This window comes from Agelaius tricolor, unplaced genomic scaffold (assembly GCF_023055355.1).
Source record: "Agelaius tricolor isolate 1412-34295 unplaced genomic scaffold, bAgeTri1.0.p SCAF_58, whole genome shotgun sequence".
Classification (NCBI taxonomy): Eukaryota; Metazoa; Chordata; class Aves; order Passeriformes; family Icteridae; genus Agelaius; species Agelaius tricolor.
The window spans coordinates 804,468-821,388 of record NW_027269318.1 but is presented as its reverse complement, the minus strand read 5'-3'; positions in this window follow the sequence as shown (position 1 = coordinate 821,388).

Sequence of the window (16,921 nt, the reverse complement as noted above, 5' to 3'; positions counted from 1 at the left end):
AGCAGTGATCCCAACATTATTCATTAGGGAGAGCAGGGGAGGTTGAGGGGAATTTGGGAATTTCTGGGCCGCTATTCCCACCTCAGCTGGAGATTTTGTGGGATCTGGCTGCTTTTCCCACTGAGGGAGACCTGGGATGGGGGAAATCCTTGCCAGGGATTCCCAGGATCTCGTGGGTTTAGGGACACAGGGATCCACGGGCCTTGGGAAAAGGAGGGGAAATCTCGCCTGCAGCATTCCAGGGGCTCTGTGGTCGGTGTTTCCTTGGAGAGGGGAAAGCAGGGAAAATCTCATTTCCAGGTTTACAGATATTAAAAATGAGGATTTTACGGGGGCCTTGTCCAGAGATTCCAGTGCCAGGAGAGGATGGGAATTAAGTGGGATCTGGGATGGTTTGGGAATGGCCACATCCAGGTTTGAGGTGTTCTGTCCGTGTCCAGTTCCTGGTGTCCAGGGCTTGATCCAGGAATGCCTCTGATCCTGTTTGGTTTTCTACATATTTTCTAATTTAGAGAAAATTTATTTTTTAGAGACACTTTATTATTAATTTATTGATTTATTTGTTTGTTTATTTGCTTACTTGCCATTTATTTTTATTATTTATTTATGCTTTATCTGTTTCAAATTTATTCCTTTACAAGTTATTTCTTTCGAATTTATTTATTTAACTTTCCTTTATTATTTCCACATTTACATTTCTTTTATTGCCACCCCATATTCAAGGGATTAAAGGGAGATAACCCCGAACTGCTGGAGCTGCACAAGGAAATGGTTCCCAGCTTAACCCTTCCGCAAGAAGGGAATTTTCCCCAGTTTAACCCTGGCATAAAACTGGGAATTTTCCCAGTTTAACCCTGGCATAAAACTGGGAATTTTCCCAGTTTAACCCTGGCATAAAACTGGGAATTTTTCCTGTTTAACCCCTGGCATAAGGAGGGAATTTTCCCCCAGCTTAACCCTCGCACAAGAAGGGAATTTTTCCCAGTTTAACCCTGGTGAAAATGGGAAATTTTCCCAGTTTAATCCTGGCATGAAACTGGGAATTTTCCCAATGTAACCCTGGCAAAAAAAGAGAATTTTTCCCAGTTTAAACCTGGCAAAAAACTGGGAAATTTTCCCAGTTTAACCCTGGCATAAAACTGGATATTTTCCCAGTTTAACCCTTGCACAAGAAGGGAATTTCCCCAGTTTAACCTTGGCAAAAAAGGGAATTTTTCCCATTTTAATGCTGGCACCAGAAGCTCTCCTGGGATATCTGCCCCTGACTCCAAGACTGAGAAATTCCAGATCCCTTTTATCCACAAAAATCCAAACTCACTCCTCAGGCTCCTTAGATCCAAAGTCCCCTCCTGCCAGATCCAACAGCAGGGAATGATTAATTCCCCCATTTCCTCCTGGAAAAATGGGAATTGCAGGGCCTGGAGCGGGATGAGCTTCAAATCCAGTCCCGCCAAATGGATTCTTGCAGGGAATCCTTTTCCCAAACACCAAGAGTGAGGGAGGGTGGACAATTCCCACTGTTCTCTTGGATCCTTGGGAATTAGGGTTTGATTCCCAGATCTGCATCATTCCTGTGGATTTCTGTCACTGCTGGGGATGAGCTCAGATCCAGAGGAAGGATCCACCCTGCTCATCCCATTCCCTGTGCTTTGGGAAGAGCGGGAATGCAGGCCCAGGCCTGGGGAGGGGCTGAGAGCTTCCCTATAATCCCAGGGAATCCCATCCCAGCTCCAGAGGGGCCTTGTGAGCGTCTCCACATCCACATGATCCCAAAGAGCCTCTCCGGCTTTTCCCCACATCAAAGGATCACGAGGGGCAGAAATTCCGGCCCTGCACCCAGAAACTTTCCCTTGGAAACTCAGATTTATTCCAGGAGCAGCCCCAGCCCCCACTGCTGGAATTTGGGATGCTCCAAGGATTCTGGCTCCTCCCATCATCCCAAAGCTGCTTCCAAGACGGATTTTTCCTTCTCTGCAGCCTTTGGAGGGCAAAGGGAATTCTTCGGTGCATCCCGGTTTTGTTTGGGATGATGCAGCCAAGTGTGGGAGGTCTTTCCTTGGAATTCTTCCCTCTGGAGAGCTCCATTCCCTGTCCGAGCCTTGCATCCCTCTCAGAGGGAGTTCAGACCCTTTTGTTTTGCTTCCCTTTCTGATTGTATCCATGAGCAGGGATCTAAGGGAGTGGGCAGGAATGTGGGATAAAAGGAGCGTTTGTAACGCTGTTGTTTTATGGAGCCCCTTGGGAATGGCAGGGCTTGGAATGTTTCTCCAACAGCTTCAAATGAACCTTTCCAAATGTTTGGATGCTTCCACTGTTGGAAACCAGTATCCTGAGAAAAAAAGGAAAAAGGGGATGATCCCTTTAAACTGCTGGAATTTGGGCCAGGAATGGTCACTTTTAGGAATCAGCTCCGTACTGGGCAGAATTTTTATGCAGTTTAAGGATAAAATTCTCCTTTCCATGGATTTTTAAATTGTTTTCCAGCTGGGGGAACATTTCCCTCCTGTGGGAGTTAAAATTCCCATTCTGGATAAAAACATCTTCTGTCCTCTCTCTCCTGGTCACCAAAGTGACAAAGGGCAGGGAGAGAGGGGATATTGGGAAGGAATTCCCAAATAATTTATTACTTAGAGACAGACTCCAGCTGGGAGGCTGGAGAAGGACTGGGATGGAATTCCCAGAGAAGCTGTGGCTGCCCCTGGATCCCTGGGAGTATCCAAGGAAAGGCTGGATCTTGTCCAAGGGCTTGGAGCACCCTGGGATTGTGGAAGATGCTCATGGCAGGGGTGGATTAGGGTCATCCTTAAGTTCCCTTCCATCCCAAACTTTCCGGAATTCCATGGCAAACAGAACTTCCTCATCTTGGAGGAGAAGAGATCCAAGGATGAAAAATTCCATCCCTGCTCCCCTTCCCTTGTCTCACAGCTCCAACCATTGGGAAATCACCCAAAATATGGGAAAACTTCCCCTTTTCTGGTTCCGTTGTCATTTCCTTGCTGGTCCTCACTCTGACTTTCTCCAACAGCATTCCTGACTCTGGGAACAGGAATTCCCTGCAAAAATGGGACAGGATGAAGGAAATTCCCGTGTGTTTCTCATCCAGCCTGGGAGAACTTCCAGTGAATCCTCCTGGAGACTTCCCTGGAGTGGGAATTCAAACTCCTAAAACTCTTCCCAGAGTTTTTTTTCCCTTTGCTTTCCAGCATTTTTGTTGTCTGGACTGGGAGAAGAGAAACCTGAGGAATGTGGGGTTGAGGAGGGTTTGAGGTCATGGATCATCTTCTGGAATCATGGAATGGTTTGGGTGGGAATGGGCCTTAAGGATGATCCCATTCCATGGGCAGGGACACCTCCCATTATCCCAGGTTGCTCTGAGCCCTGTCCAGCCTGGCCTTGGCCACTTCCAGTGGATCATTCCTTCCTTCCTGCTTCCTTCCTTCTTTGATTTTCCGTCTCCGTCTTCCAAAACAGTTGGAATTCATCCATTTCATTGGAATAATTTATCCAATTTCTCGGGAATTTGCAGCACCGTGAGCTGCGAGGTTTTACCCTTCCCCATTGTTGCTGTCCCTACTGCTTATCCCAGTTTCTCCATTCCAGGAATTTCTCCACAACCTAATAAGAAAAGGAGTGCCTGGAGCCTCCACATTTTTCTCCAGATTGGAAAAGTCTTTTATTCCCTCTTTTTAAAATTATTTTCCCTTTCCCCCTCCCCTGCCTCGATGTCCCTGTCCTCACTCAAATTATTCTTCTTTCCCTTTTCCCTAACTCTGGCCAGGATCCACAGAAAAACTCCAGAGGTGAGCAGGAAAACCCCTTGGGAATTGTCAGGAACCGAAACAATTTGGGAAAACTCCTCAGGAGCCGAGTGCCAGCCTGGGATGAAGGAATGGGAGCGTTTTTCCAGTGGGAGAAGCTCTGATTAGGGGATTATCCCTGGAGCGAGGTTGGTCCCAGCCAAGGAGCCCTTTCCTGCCTGCCCGGGAATCAGGCTTGGAAAAAAGTGGGATAGAGCCTCAGCAGGATCATCCTGGAGCTCAAACAGCTGGAGAAGCCTGGAGAGAGCCGGGGATCTGACTCCAGACTTCTCTGGGAATCTGGGAATGGGGATTCTCTGGGATGGGCCGGGTTTTCCCATTCCAACAGCACCAAACGCAGCCTTGGGAGCTGCCGGGACACTTTGGCTGTGTCCAGTTGCTCCTTTGCGAGAAATCCCCATTTTTTCATGGGCAATCCCAATTTTCTGATGAGCAATCCCAATTTTTTGATGATCAATCCCAATTTTTCAATGAGGCATCCCAATTTTTTTGATGAGCAATCCCTATGTTTTGACGAGCAATCCCAATTTTTTGACGAGCAGTCCCAATTTTCTGATGAGCAATCCCAATTTTCTGATCAGCAATCCCAATTTTTTGATGACTAATCCAAATCTTTTGACCATCAATCCCAATTTTCTGATGAGCAATCCCAATTTTTTGATCAACAATCCCAATTTTTTTGATGACTAATCCAAATCTTTTGACCATCAATCCAAATTTTTCGACAAGCAATCCAGATTTTTAATGAGCAATCCCAGTTTTTTGACAAGCAATCCCAATTTTTTTATGAGCGATCCCCATTTTTCGACGACAAATCCCAATTTTTTGATGACGGATCCTGATTTTATTTCAATCCCAGACACAAGGATGAGCTCCCAGGGGCTGGGAATGCCCCGATCCAGGAGGAAAAAGCAGGATGGAAGCAGCTGGAATCACCCCCGCCCCAACCGCTGACTCCGATCAGGGGACGTCGAGGGATGGGATTTATTCTTCACCATTTGAGCTCGGAACCTGTTCCCTGGGATCATAAACCGGGATTTACTGCCTGGCCCTCATAAAGCTGTGCTTATCCGTTGGGCTGAGCCTGCGGGGAGCACGTGAGGCGCGTCCCGAGCCGCTTCCAGGGCAGTTTTCCCGGGAGTTCAGAGTCCGCCAGAGCTCCGATAAGCATTCCAAGGGGATGGCCCCAAACCTGCCGGGGCTACCGGGACCAACGAGGGCCCTTAATGGGGCTGGAGCGTGGGATGGCACCTTCATCCCATTCCCAAACATTCCACGAAGATCCACAACCTCTGTCCTGGCGGATCTGCTTCTCCAACCCTGGAAAAATCAGTCCTGGAGAAGGCATGGCCAGCCCCGGGTGGTTTTGGGTTGTCGGGTTCCGTCCTGGTTTGGGGAAAGCTTTTCAGGCTGGAAAAGGACCTGTGAAAATCGTGGAAAAATGATTTTCGTGGAAAACGCCACAGGGAAATGGGGATTTGGGACTTTTCCTGATAAAGGGTTGGAAACCCAGCACACTGAAAATTCCAAGAGTGGGAAGCACAAGGAGGAGGCGGCTCCTCCCAGGTGGGTGCTGGAGCCGAGGAGCTCCTTGCGCAGGATTTTGTTTGTGTGGATTCCAACTGGGATTAGTTAGGGAGAAAAACATTCCAGGCTTTTAAAACCTGGTGAAATGTCTGTGCCCTGGGAGGTCCCTGAGTTTGGAGTTGTTGGGGAGGCTGGGGAATTTCATGGAAAACCATCGGATGTTCCCACTGTTCTCATGGTCATGAGGAATTCTACTCCCAGGCGTTACCAGCCCGTTGTTCCCTTGTTATCCATCACCAGTGCTGCTGGAGACAGGAGATTCCAGAGGGTGGAATTTCCATCTGAGATGGATCAGCAGTTCTGGGGTAAAACAAAAAAAAACAAAAAAAAAACAAAAAAAAAAAAAAAAAAAAAAAAAAAAAAAACAAAACAAAAAAAAAAAAACAAAAAAAAAATCAGGAAAAAAGGGATTTTCTGGGTAGAAAACTCCCCCCTGGCCAAGCTCAGTCCTCTATGAAATTCCAGAACTGTGAGCAGGGAATGCTCCTGATTTTCCAAGCCCATGGAGCATCCACAGTCCCTGTGGGTCCCACTGGCTGCTTTCCTGGGAATTCAGGGCTCCCAGAGGTGGAATATCCTGGAAATATTAAAATACCAGGGCTCATCCCTCTGTTTTCTCTCCCAGTAGTTTGGCGGGATCAGTCTGAACCTGGCTCTGGAAATCTCAGCATTAAATTCTCCACAAATCCTTGGGATGGTTTTTCCAGGTGTTCTGGGATTCATGGAGCTGGGTTAGGTTGCTGGAGGATCTCCTGATTATCCCAGATTTCCCTCTTGGAGTGGGACAGAACAATTTGAAGCTCATCCCATCCAACCCCTCTGGAACGGGCAGGGACACCTCCCACTATTCCAAATTTCTCCAAGTCTGTCCAGCCTGGCCTTGGACACTTCCAGGGATCCAGGGGCAGCCACAGCTTCTCTGGGAATTCCATCCCAGCCAGGAATTCCTAATTCCCAAGATCCCATCCATCCCTCTGGCAGTGGGAGCCATTCCCTGTGTCCTTCAGGCCATTCTGCTCCCCTTTTCCCAGATCCATGGAAGTTTAGATGCCCAAATGAGACAGTGGGAATATCTGGCTGTGCGTCCATGGCCGTGAATCTCATTTTCCATATACAGAGCCAAGGATGAGCTGGGAAAAATCAAGGAAAACTCCAAACCCCAAAGAGGGCTACGGCTTCAATCCGTGATTTTTCCTTCAGCAGAGGTTTGAGCCTGAGCATCCCACAATTCATTTTATCAGGGATAAAATCCATGATTCCAGTTTAAATGCCCTCTCCGTCCATCTTCCAGTTCCTCCAAACTGATTTATTTGAGCAGGTTCCTCCCATTTATAGCTTAAAAGTCCATTTTTAACAAAGAAACTCCACAGATTTTTCTAGGAAAGCTCCAAACCAACTCCTATCAAGGATTTGTAGAAATTTAGGAGCCTCAAGAGGTTCCAAGTATCCATCACTTTCCAACTTTTCGAAGTCAAGAGTTGGGGGAGAAAAGATTTATTTTATTATATCCTGTTAAAATGGAATTAAATTATTCAGCATTCCCTGCTGCTCTTATATTCCTATTTTTACATTTTCCACTCTTTTGAGGATTTGTATGAAAAAGAAGCTGCAATTTCTAATTTTTTTTTTTTGGGTGAAAACAGGCTTTAATAGAAAATAATGAATTTTTCCTTCTTTTTACAGGAATGGAAATATTTTTAAATAATTTTAAATCATTCTGATATTTCCTTTTAATATATATTTTTATATTCCCATTTTTTCTGCCCATGGCAACTGGGAATTGGGATTTTTCTTAAACTCCAGATGGAATTTAGAGGGATCCCTGCACTTCCACACTTCCATGAACTGTGGAAAGGCCATCTATAAAATACTCTGGGATCTGGGATGGTTTCACTCCATAAAATTTTTTGCTGCCTAAGGAAAAGCTGGAAGTTGGCTCCTGCACGTTCCAACAACTCAGCCAAGCAAAAGGATAAAGGAGCAGAATGGGAATAAAAAAAAATGGAGAAAGGAAGAAAAAAAATCCACCCCAGCCTTTGGAACATTTGCTTTTTGCCAGGATTTCAGGAATTTTCACTGCAGGAATGTTTTCCAACTTGTCCAGTAAAATCCTTAGTTTTAAACGGTGCTGCTTTAGCGGGAATGGGTGGCAAAGGAAATTTGGGATGATAATAAAGTTCCCAGCTCAGGAATTTTTATTTCAGCATCCAGGTAGTCAGAAACAAGGTCTTATCTAGGGAAAAAATTTGGATCTTTGCATCCAAAATGTCTTTGCAGGGATGACTTTGGATGCTTTGGGATTCCTCTCCATGTGTAGGACTGGGAAAAGAATAAATCCATGGATTAAAGTGGATGGATCAATTTCCATGTTGAGGGTTAGGAGAGATGCAGGTGGGGCTGGAATTACGGAATTCCAGGATCACTGAGGCTGGGAAAGATCTCTGGGATCATCGAGTCCAAGCTGTGCCTGATCCCACCAGAGCCTCCAGTGCCACATCCAGGAATTCCTGGGACACCTCCAGGGGTGGGGACTCCAAACCTCCCTGGGCAGCCCCTGCCAAGGCCTGAGCCCCCTTTCCATGGGGAAATTCCTGCTGGTGTCCAACCTGAGCCTCCCTCAGATGTACTGGAACTGGGAGTGGATTGCTTCCCAAAAATCCTGAGGGGTTTGGGATTAAACCCCAGGCAAATCCTCTCCTGGAGTTCCTCAATTCTCCTGGAGAGTTTTGGCAGGGCTGAGGGAGGGCCTGGAGGGTGTGGAGCAGGAATGGAGCTGGGAGAATCAGCTTTTGCATCCAGAGAATCCTAAAATCACTGGGGCTGGGAAAGATCTCTGGGATCATCGAGTCCAAGCTGTGCCTGATCCCACCAGAGCCTCCAGTGCCACATCCAGGAATTCCTGGGACACCTCCAGGGGTGGGGAATCCAAACCTCCCTGGGCAGTTTCAATGCCTCACCAGGCTTTCCATGGGGAAATGATCCCAAATATCCAATCCAACCCTTCCCTGGAACAACCTCAGGCCATTCCCTCTCCTCCTGTCCCTGTTCCCTGGGAGCAGATCCCAATTCCCTCTGGCTGCCCCCTCCTGTCCCAGAAGGTCCCTCTGGAGCTCCTTTTCTCCAGGATGAACATTCCCAGCTCCCTCATCAAAACCATCAAGTTCATCCCGGTTATTTTTAATATGAAATTGAATTATTTTATTCCATGTGTTTTATCCCTGGGGTTTCCAGGCCTCCCAGTCCCTGCCCCAGGAACTTTCGACCCCATTGCTCAATTTTAAATAAATTTCCCAGAAGGATGAAAGTCCCGTAAATATTTTGTGTAAATTCTGTCAAAATCAATTGTGAGAGTGGAGGGAAAATTCCAGGGGAAAAATAAAACTCCTAAACGAGAGGCTGCAGTGGAAAATCAGTCACCAAAATTATGGGATGGAAATGCAAGGGATAAAGAGGGAAAGGGAAAGGGAAAGGGAAAGGGAAAGGGAAAGGGAAAGGGAAAGGGAAAGGGAAAGGAAGGAGAAAAAGAAAAGAGGAAGAAGAGAGGGTGAGGATGAGGATGAGATGGAAAAGGACGAGGAGGAGGAGAAGGAGAAGGAGAAGGAGAATTCCCAAAGGGTAGAGAAAATCCCAGGAAAGCTGAGCAGGAATCCCAGCACTCCTCAGCCAGGACAATGTGTTTGGCTCAGGGCTGCATTTATGGGAAGATTTATGGCTCCTACTCCAAGAATTTCATGGATGAGTCAAGGAAAACTGTCTCGTTCCCAGATGGTGAACAGAGTCACCCAAGAATGGAGTGATGGCATGGGATCATAAAAAATGGAATTATAGAGCTGGGAGTTGATCCCAAATCCCATAAATCCTTGCCTGGTGACTTCAAATGAGGCTGCCCATGATTTTTCTCCTGATGGAAGGGGAGTGTCCAGGGGAAATCCATGACCTGGGTTCCTTTTTCCCGAATCAAGGAGCAGTTGGAGCTCCAGAGGTTTGGTTTGATATCCATCCTCAGGTGGGAATACCCAGCTTGGAGTGATCCCTCTGCCGTGACTGGAAATAAGGATTTGGACAATGGGAAAAGGAAAAGGAACATGGAAATTTGCCTTGAAGGGATTTCCTGCCCCAGCACGAGCCCTTTTTATAAATAATTCCATGATGGACATTTTATGGAAAGATAAATTTCCAATTTAAACCCAGCTGAATTATTAATTTCCTAATAGATATCCTAGGATGAGATTCCTCATAATTAATATAACTATCTCTTAATTAAATAAATAAAATAAATATAAATTATTAAAATAAATATATTTTAAATGAAGAAACAGATATTAAATAAATATATATGGGAAATATATATAATAAAGGGATATTAAATATATAAATACATATTTAAGTAAATAAAATACATAAATTAATAAATACATCTTTAAATAAATAAATTGTATAAAATTAATAAATACATGTTGAATATTCCCTATTAATTCTGAATTCCTGCTCCCTCCAATTCATGTTTGGACCACCACAATCCTACTGGACCAGCAGGAAAACTCATCCAGAATAAAACAAATTCCATTGATTTGGGGTTGGTTCTAACTCCAGAAATTCCTTGACCCAGCCAGCGTGGGGGAAATTTCTATGGGAATTCAGGAGTGAGCAGGAATTTCCCACTTCCACAGGCTGGGGAGCAATGCCAATGAAATATCCATGGCCATGATCCAACTGGGAGAGGAGCTGCAGCCTGGTGTTGGACTCCAGTGCAAATATTTGGATCGTGGAAATGTTTAACCCAAGACCAAACACAAAAACCTGGAAAAAGGAATTTTCTTCCTTCACCCTACCCTCCTCCCTGTGAATATCCAGGAATCAGGAAGGGAAGAGCTTCCGTTCTTTTCCTGGAGCTGCAGGGCTGGGTCTGTCCCACTTCTTCCCTAATTATTCCCTAAATCCAATTATTCCTGAGATTGTTATTCCAAAGTCAGCACTCCTTAACTGGAAGGAAATATTTGGATTATTTTCCCTCTCCTGTAGGATTTTTCTAGGTTTCAGCCAACCATGGAATCATGAAGGTTGGAAAAGACCTCCAGGAGCATCAATTCCAACCTTCAACCAAATTCCCACTAAACCATATCCTAAAGTGCCATACCCACTGTTTTTAAAAAATTCCAGGGATGGTGATTTCACTACTTTGTCCCAAATTTCCCTTTGAAATTTTGAAAGATTTCCCTTTGGAATTTTTTGACTTTTCTTTGTTAACGGAGATTTTAATTTTGTCAACATAAGGAATTTTTGCTGACTTAGAGGCAGCATGGAAAGATGACTTTCCATGAGGAAAGTCACCGATTGTTTGGTGACTTTCCTCATGGAAAAATCCCAGGAAAACACCCAAACCTCATCCACGATTGCTGAAAAGAGAGGAAAGCAGAGCCTGGAGGGAAAAAAGTGGAATATTCCTGGGATATCTCAACACAGGGCTGGTTTAGACCTTCCAGTGTGAGTTTTTCTCAGGATTTGTTTTGTTCTTTTTCTGGAATGCAGGAGCAGAATTCCCACGTGACTTTATGGCAGCAACCCTTGGCCATTCTCGCCCCATTCCTGCCTCCCCTGCAATTCCGATGGAATTCCAGGAGGTTGGCAGGACAAACATGGGAAGGTGATAAGAAGAACCTGCTCCTCCACCACCTCGGTTCGCTGAGTTCAAGGGTGGCAGAGGTCCCAGACAAACCCGTCTGGAGCTGGATTTCCGGGAATCTTCACTGGGAAGGTCATTGGAAAACAGATCCCAGAGTCCTGGAATGCCAGAGTGCTGTGGGAACAGCAGCACCAGCAGGAGAATTCCCAGGATTTGTCAGCCTGGGATAATTTGGGAAACGCTAAGGCCTCAGTGAAATCGAGGCCCAAAACATGTCAGGTGGGTTGGGAGCCCTGGCCAGAGCCCAGAGGTCCTGGATCTCAAATGAAATCCCTTGGTGATTTCCTTGGCATGAGATGAAGGGGAGAGTTTATTTGTGTGTAGTATTTAGGGAAGTTAAAAGGCTGGGAGAGTTGGGAATGCTCTGCTTGGAGAAGAGAAGCTTTGGGATCTCCTCACTGTGGATCATCCATTCCCACCCCATTCCAGGGCAGGGACACCTCCCACTGTCCCAGGCTGCTCCAGCCTGGCCTTGGGCACTGCCAGGGATCCAGGGGCAGCCACAGCTGCTCTGGGAATTCCATCCCAGCCCCTCCCCACCCTCCCAGCCAGGAATTCCTTCCCCATCTCCCATCCATCCCTGCCCTCTGGCAGTGGGAGCCATTCCCTGTGTCCTGTCCCTCCATCCCTTGGAAATTGTCTTTCTCCACATTTCCTGCAGATCCTTCAGAAGGTCACACTGAGCTCACCCCAGAGCTTCTTCTCTCCAGGGGAACATTCCCAGCTCTCCCAGCCTTCCCTCCCAGCAGAGCTGCTCCATCCCTGGGATCACCCTGGAGCCTCCTCTGGGCTCTCTGCAGCAGCTCCAGCTCCTGCAGGTGGGGCCTCACCTGGGACAGGGGCTCAGGGGCAGAATTCCCTCCCTGGACCTTCTCCCCACGTTCCTTTGGATGAGCCCAGCACATGACTGGATCTCTGGGCTGCTGTCACATGCAGCTGGGTCACACCCAGCCTCTCATCCATCGGGATGGGCCAGGCTGGGATGTGTTTTCCCAGCCAGAGTCACCAACATTCCTCATTTTTGGGGGTTTGGTTTTGCTTAATGCAAAATTCCATCTGGACTAAATCTCAGTGTTTGGAACACAAGAAAACCTCTGATCACCTTTGGGATTATTCACTTTTATCCTTGTGAACATCCCAAAAAAACATTGGAATTGGGGTAGCAGGATTTTGGGGAGTTTCCTGTCAGTTCTGGAGGTGCCAAATCCAGGAAGGTGAAGAAGGAAAGGTTCAGCTCCTCGTTCCCCCAGCACCAAAGGGAAACTTCTTGTGTTGTCAACCAAACCTCAGCAGCTCCTCGGCGCTGCATGAATTAATTGCATTAATTAATTAATCACGTTAATTACAGCCTAATTGATAAAATCAGCTGCAGAACAAAGGCAAGGAGCAAAGCGGTGGAAGTGGCTGTGGAAAAACAAGGATTGTGCCTCTGTTTGGATTCTGAGAATGTCTGGGCTCAGCTGCTCTCTGGTCACTCAGCCCACACTCTGCAAAGGCTGAGTTTAATTAATCCAGGCTTTATTAGAAGCCATCCCGCTGCTCCTGGTGTCCTGTTGCACTTTGCCATGGGCAAAGTTTGGGAATTGGCTGCCAAAACAAGGGCGGCTCAAAAAACTGAAGTTATTGTTGATCCCTTCCGAGTTTTTCCAGCTTTATCAAAACATAAACAGAGATTTTGTGCTGTTCCGATGATCCTGGCACAGCCAAAATTCCGATTGCTCTTAATTCCCATTTATAGAGCAAATAAAATCCCATTATTGTATAAAAAGCTCCTACTGTTTATTTCTTTTTCCAGAATTAATTGTGTGGGTTCCTTCCTTCCAAGTCATGATTCTGCTAAGGGCTCCTTTTCTATATTTATATTTTAATGTTTTTAAAAAAATTTATCTATTAATCTATTTATTCTTATTAATTCTTCTATAGATTATTAATCTAATGTTTATTATTTTACATATTAATTATTTTTACATTATTTAGTTTATATATTTATCACTGTATATATATTATATAGTATATATTAATATAATATAATATAATATAATATAATATAATATTATATTATATTATATTATATTATATTATATATTAGATTATTAGTATATTATATTATTATATAGTATATATTATTAATTTATATATTTATTATTTCTATCTCAATAATTAATATATTTGTTAGGTTATATATTTATTATTTTATAAATTATTATTTTATGTATTAATATTTTTATATATTCTTTTTAGAGTAATATTTTTATATATTTTTAATATTAATATTTTTATGTATTAATTTCCAGAAGTTTATTAAGAACACCTTTGGGGGATTAACCTAAAAAATATTTCCAGATTGGTCACTGGCACTGAATTCCCAGAGCAGCCGTGGCTGCCCCTGGATCCCTGGAAGTGTCCAAAGCCAGGATGGACATTGGGGCTTGGAGCACCCTGGGATGGGATTTAAGGTCCCATCCATTCCAAACCATTCCATAATTCCATGATTTCTTCCTCCCTGCCTGTGGAAAGGTTTCTTTAAGAATCAACCCCCACCGACACAAACCTCAGCAAACTTGAGGTTAAAATCCAGCTGGAAATTGATGATTTACCCAAAGCTCACCCAGGGTGGGTAATGAACACCTGAGAGGGAGAATTTTCCAATTCCTTCGGGATGAGCCAGCCCAGGGTCAGCTGGACCCGGAGCGAGCTGCAAGCTCAGCAAAACAGCAAGGAATGGTCTGGGGACATGGGGAGAGAGAGGAAAACTGCTGGGCCCAGAGATGGCCAGAGATGGCCAGAGATGGCCAGAGATGGGCAGAGCCCCAGAGATGGCCAGAGATGGGCAGAGATGGCCAGAGATGGGCAGAGCCCCAGAGATGGCCAGAGATGGGCAGAGCCCCAGAGATGGCCTGACCATGCCCAAGTAGCCCAGCCCAGGCCTGAGTAGTCCAGACCAGATCTGAGAAGTTCAGGCCAGACTTGAGTAGCCCAGATCAGGCTGAGAAGCCCAGAGCAGACCTAAGAAGCCCAAAACAGACCTGAGTAGGCCAGACCAGACCTAAGAATTCCAGACAAACTTGAGTAGCCCAGACCAAGTCTGAGTAGCCCAGACTAGGCCTGAGAATTTCAGACCAAACTTGAGTAGCCCAAAGCAGGCCTGAGTAGCCCAGACTAGGCCTGAGAAGGCCAAAATAAGCCTGAGAAGCCAAGACCAGACCTGAGTAGGCCAGACCAGACCTAAGAATTCCAGACCAAACTTGAGTGGCCCAGACGAAGCCTGAGTAGCCCAGACCAGACCTGAGAAGCCCAGAGCAGACCTGAGCAGCCCAGAGCAGGCCTAAGCAGTCCAGGCTAAAGTGCTCCACTGGTCTTGTCTACAATTGAACATTTCCTATTCCTTGGGAATTAATCCCCCCCATTTTTTTGGAGTCAGAACCAGCTGCTCAGGAAATTTTTCCGAAGGCTTTAGGCTGGGTCTGTTCTCGGCCACACACACAACCAGAGTCAACAGAATGATCTCAGGATCAGGAATTAAAGCAGGAACACACAAGTAGTGCCTGGGTTGGGATCCAGGGAGTGCTGAGGGATGTGAGCACTGGTGATGCCTCAGGTTTTAGCTTTTATATTTTAGCTTTTATATTTTTCAGATTCTGTTCTTTTTTTTAAAAATATTTTATTCTGTTCTTTTATATTTTCAGATTCTGCGCTGCTTTATTGTGTGGGTCTGAGCTTCACATCAGGGCATGCTGAGCTCTGTGCACAGAGCAGGGAGACAAAACAATTCCTGCTCCAGCTGGGCACCAAGGACAAATGATCCAAATCTCAGCCCAGGAGCACAAACCCCGTGGGCTGGAGAGAGAAAAACAAGCAGGGTGGGACTGCAGGGGCTAAAGCTGGGATGGGACAATGAACTGCAAGATGCAAATGGAGCAGAACTGATCCCAGGGAGAGAGCCCGGGAGCGCTGGTGCATTTTGGGGCCATTTTGGTTCATCTTGGGTGCAGCCCTGGCTGGGCTCTTGTGCTGCCCAAGGTGCATCCATGGAGGCCTTTTAATAAATCCCTGCTTTATTCTTTAGCTCTGTCCAGCCTCTGCTCTGGGTCAGCCTGCACAAGGCATCAGTAGAAGCCCCATTTGAAAGAGATTTAAATTCCATCTCCTTTCCCATTTTTCCAGGGAATGCTAATCCAGCTCAGGATCAGATCTTGTGTATCCCAGCTTTTGCTTTTTCCAGCCAGGATGTGCTGATTTGATTTATTTCAGCCTTGTGCCCAGGCTTTGCTTTTTCCAGGATAATCAAGGATTTGCTTCATCAACAGCTTTTATTCTTCTTGTGGCCAGATGTGGCTCCTCTTTGTTTTCATGGAAATTTGAATTGGAATCTGAGGGAATCAGTGACAATTTTTGCTGTTTGAACTTCATGGAGTTGCTCTGGGCTTGGGAAGCAAGGATGGGATTAATTTAATTAATTTTAACTCATGTAAAGTTGGGACTTTTTTAGAAATTGCTCAGAGAATATGGAGAGAGATGGAGAAGGGAGAAAGGAGTTCCTGGGGTCATCTGCAGCTCAGTGCATCCATGGATTCCAAACTTTCCCTGAAAGGCAATGGGACCTGTTGGGCAGCAGAAAAAGTGAAAAATTTTGGGAAAAGTGAGATTCCAAATATGTGGAATCATAGACCCATTGAATATCCAGGCTTGGAAGGGACCCACAAGGACAATAAAAGTCCAACTCCTCCTTCAGTATGTTGGAAGTTTGACAAATTCCAGTTTTTCCCTGAGTATTTGGCTCTCTGGGGAATCCCAGCTGACTCCAAGAATTATTCCCTAAGGCTGGGAACAGCAGCTTTGGATTTGGGGGCTTGGGATGGGGGAGCTCCAAGAGGTGCTGGGACAGCCCAAAGCACTTGGAGGAGATTAAACTGAGAATTAGGGATCAAGTTTTGGTTCAAACAGCTCAGAAATTGATCATGAGAGATAAAACTGAGCTTAACAACTGGTGTTTAAAAGAAAAGTCTCCAGGTCTGTTCAGGCTGAAGATGGAATTCCAGCTGTCTCTGATATCTGAGTTTTCCTTCTGGGATGAGCAAATCCACGTGGAATTCAGGGTCCTGCACAATCCTTGGCAGCTCTTGGATGAAAGTTGTGCCCTGAGAAAGCCACTGAAAATGTTAAAACTTCTCAAATTTCCATCAGCTGCAGTGGGGAAGCTTAAATAGATGCTGGAATATTGGATTTGCCAAAAATGGGAATAAAGAAGAATTCCAAACATTTATATTCATCCTGCAACATTGGATTTGCCTTTTGATTTGCAAAAAAAATGGGAATAAAGAAGAATTGAAAACATTTAAGTACATCCTGGAACATTGCTTTTGCCTTTTGATTTGCAAAAATGGGAAAAAAGAAGAATTGAAAACACTTAAATACATCCTGGAACATTGAGTTTGCCTTTTGATTTGTAGGAAATGGGAACTTTTGATTTGTAGGAAATGGGAATAAAGAAGAATTCCAAACATTTATATTCATCTTGCAACATTGGATTTGCCTTTTGATTTGCAAAAAATGGGAATAAAGAAGCATTCCAAGCACTTGGAAGCATTCAGGCTTTTACAGGAATGAGGAAAACGAATGGAAGGGAGCTGAAATGGGGGAATTTCCCTTTCAATGATCCTGCATTGGACTGAAATTCAATTTTGGACAGGAAAAGCGCCAGGAAAACCTTCTTGGGTGAAGATTTTTACACAAGAGCTACAAATCTGGGAATTCACAGTTCAGCAAGGGCTGGGAAACAGAGGGAATATCAGGGAATATCATCCCTGGAGCAGCTCAGACCTGGATATTTCCA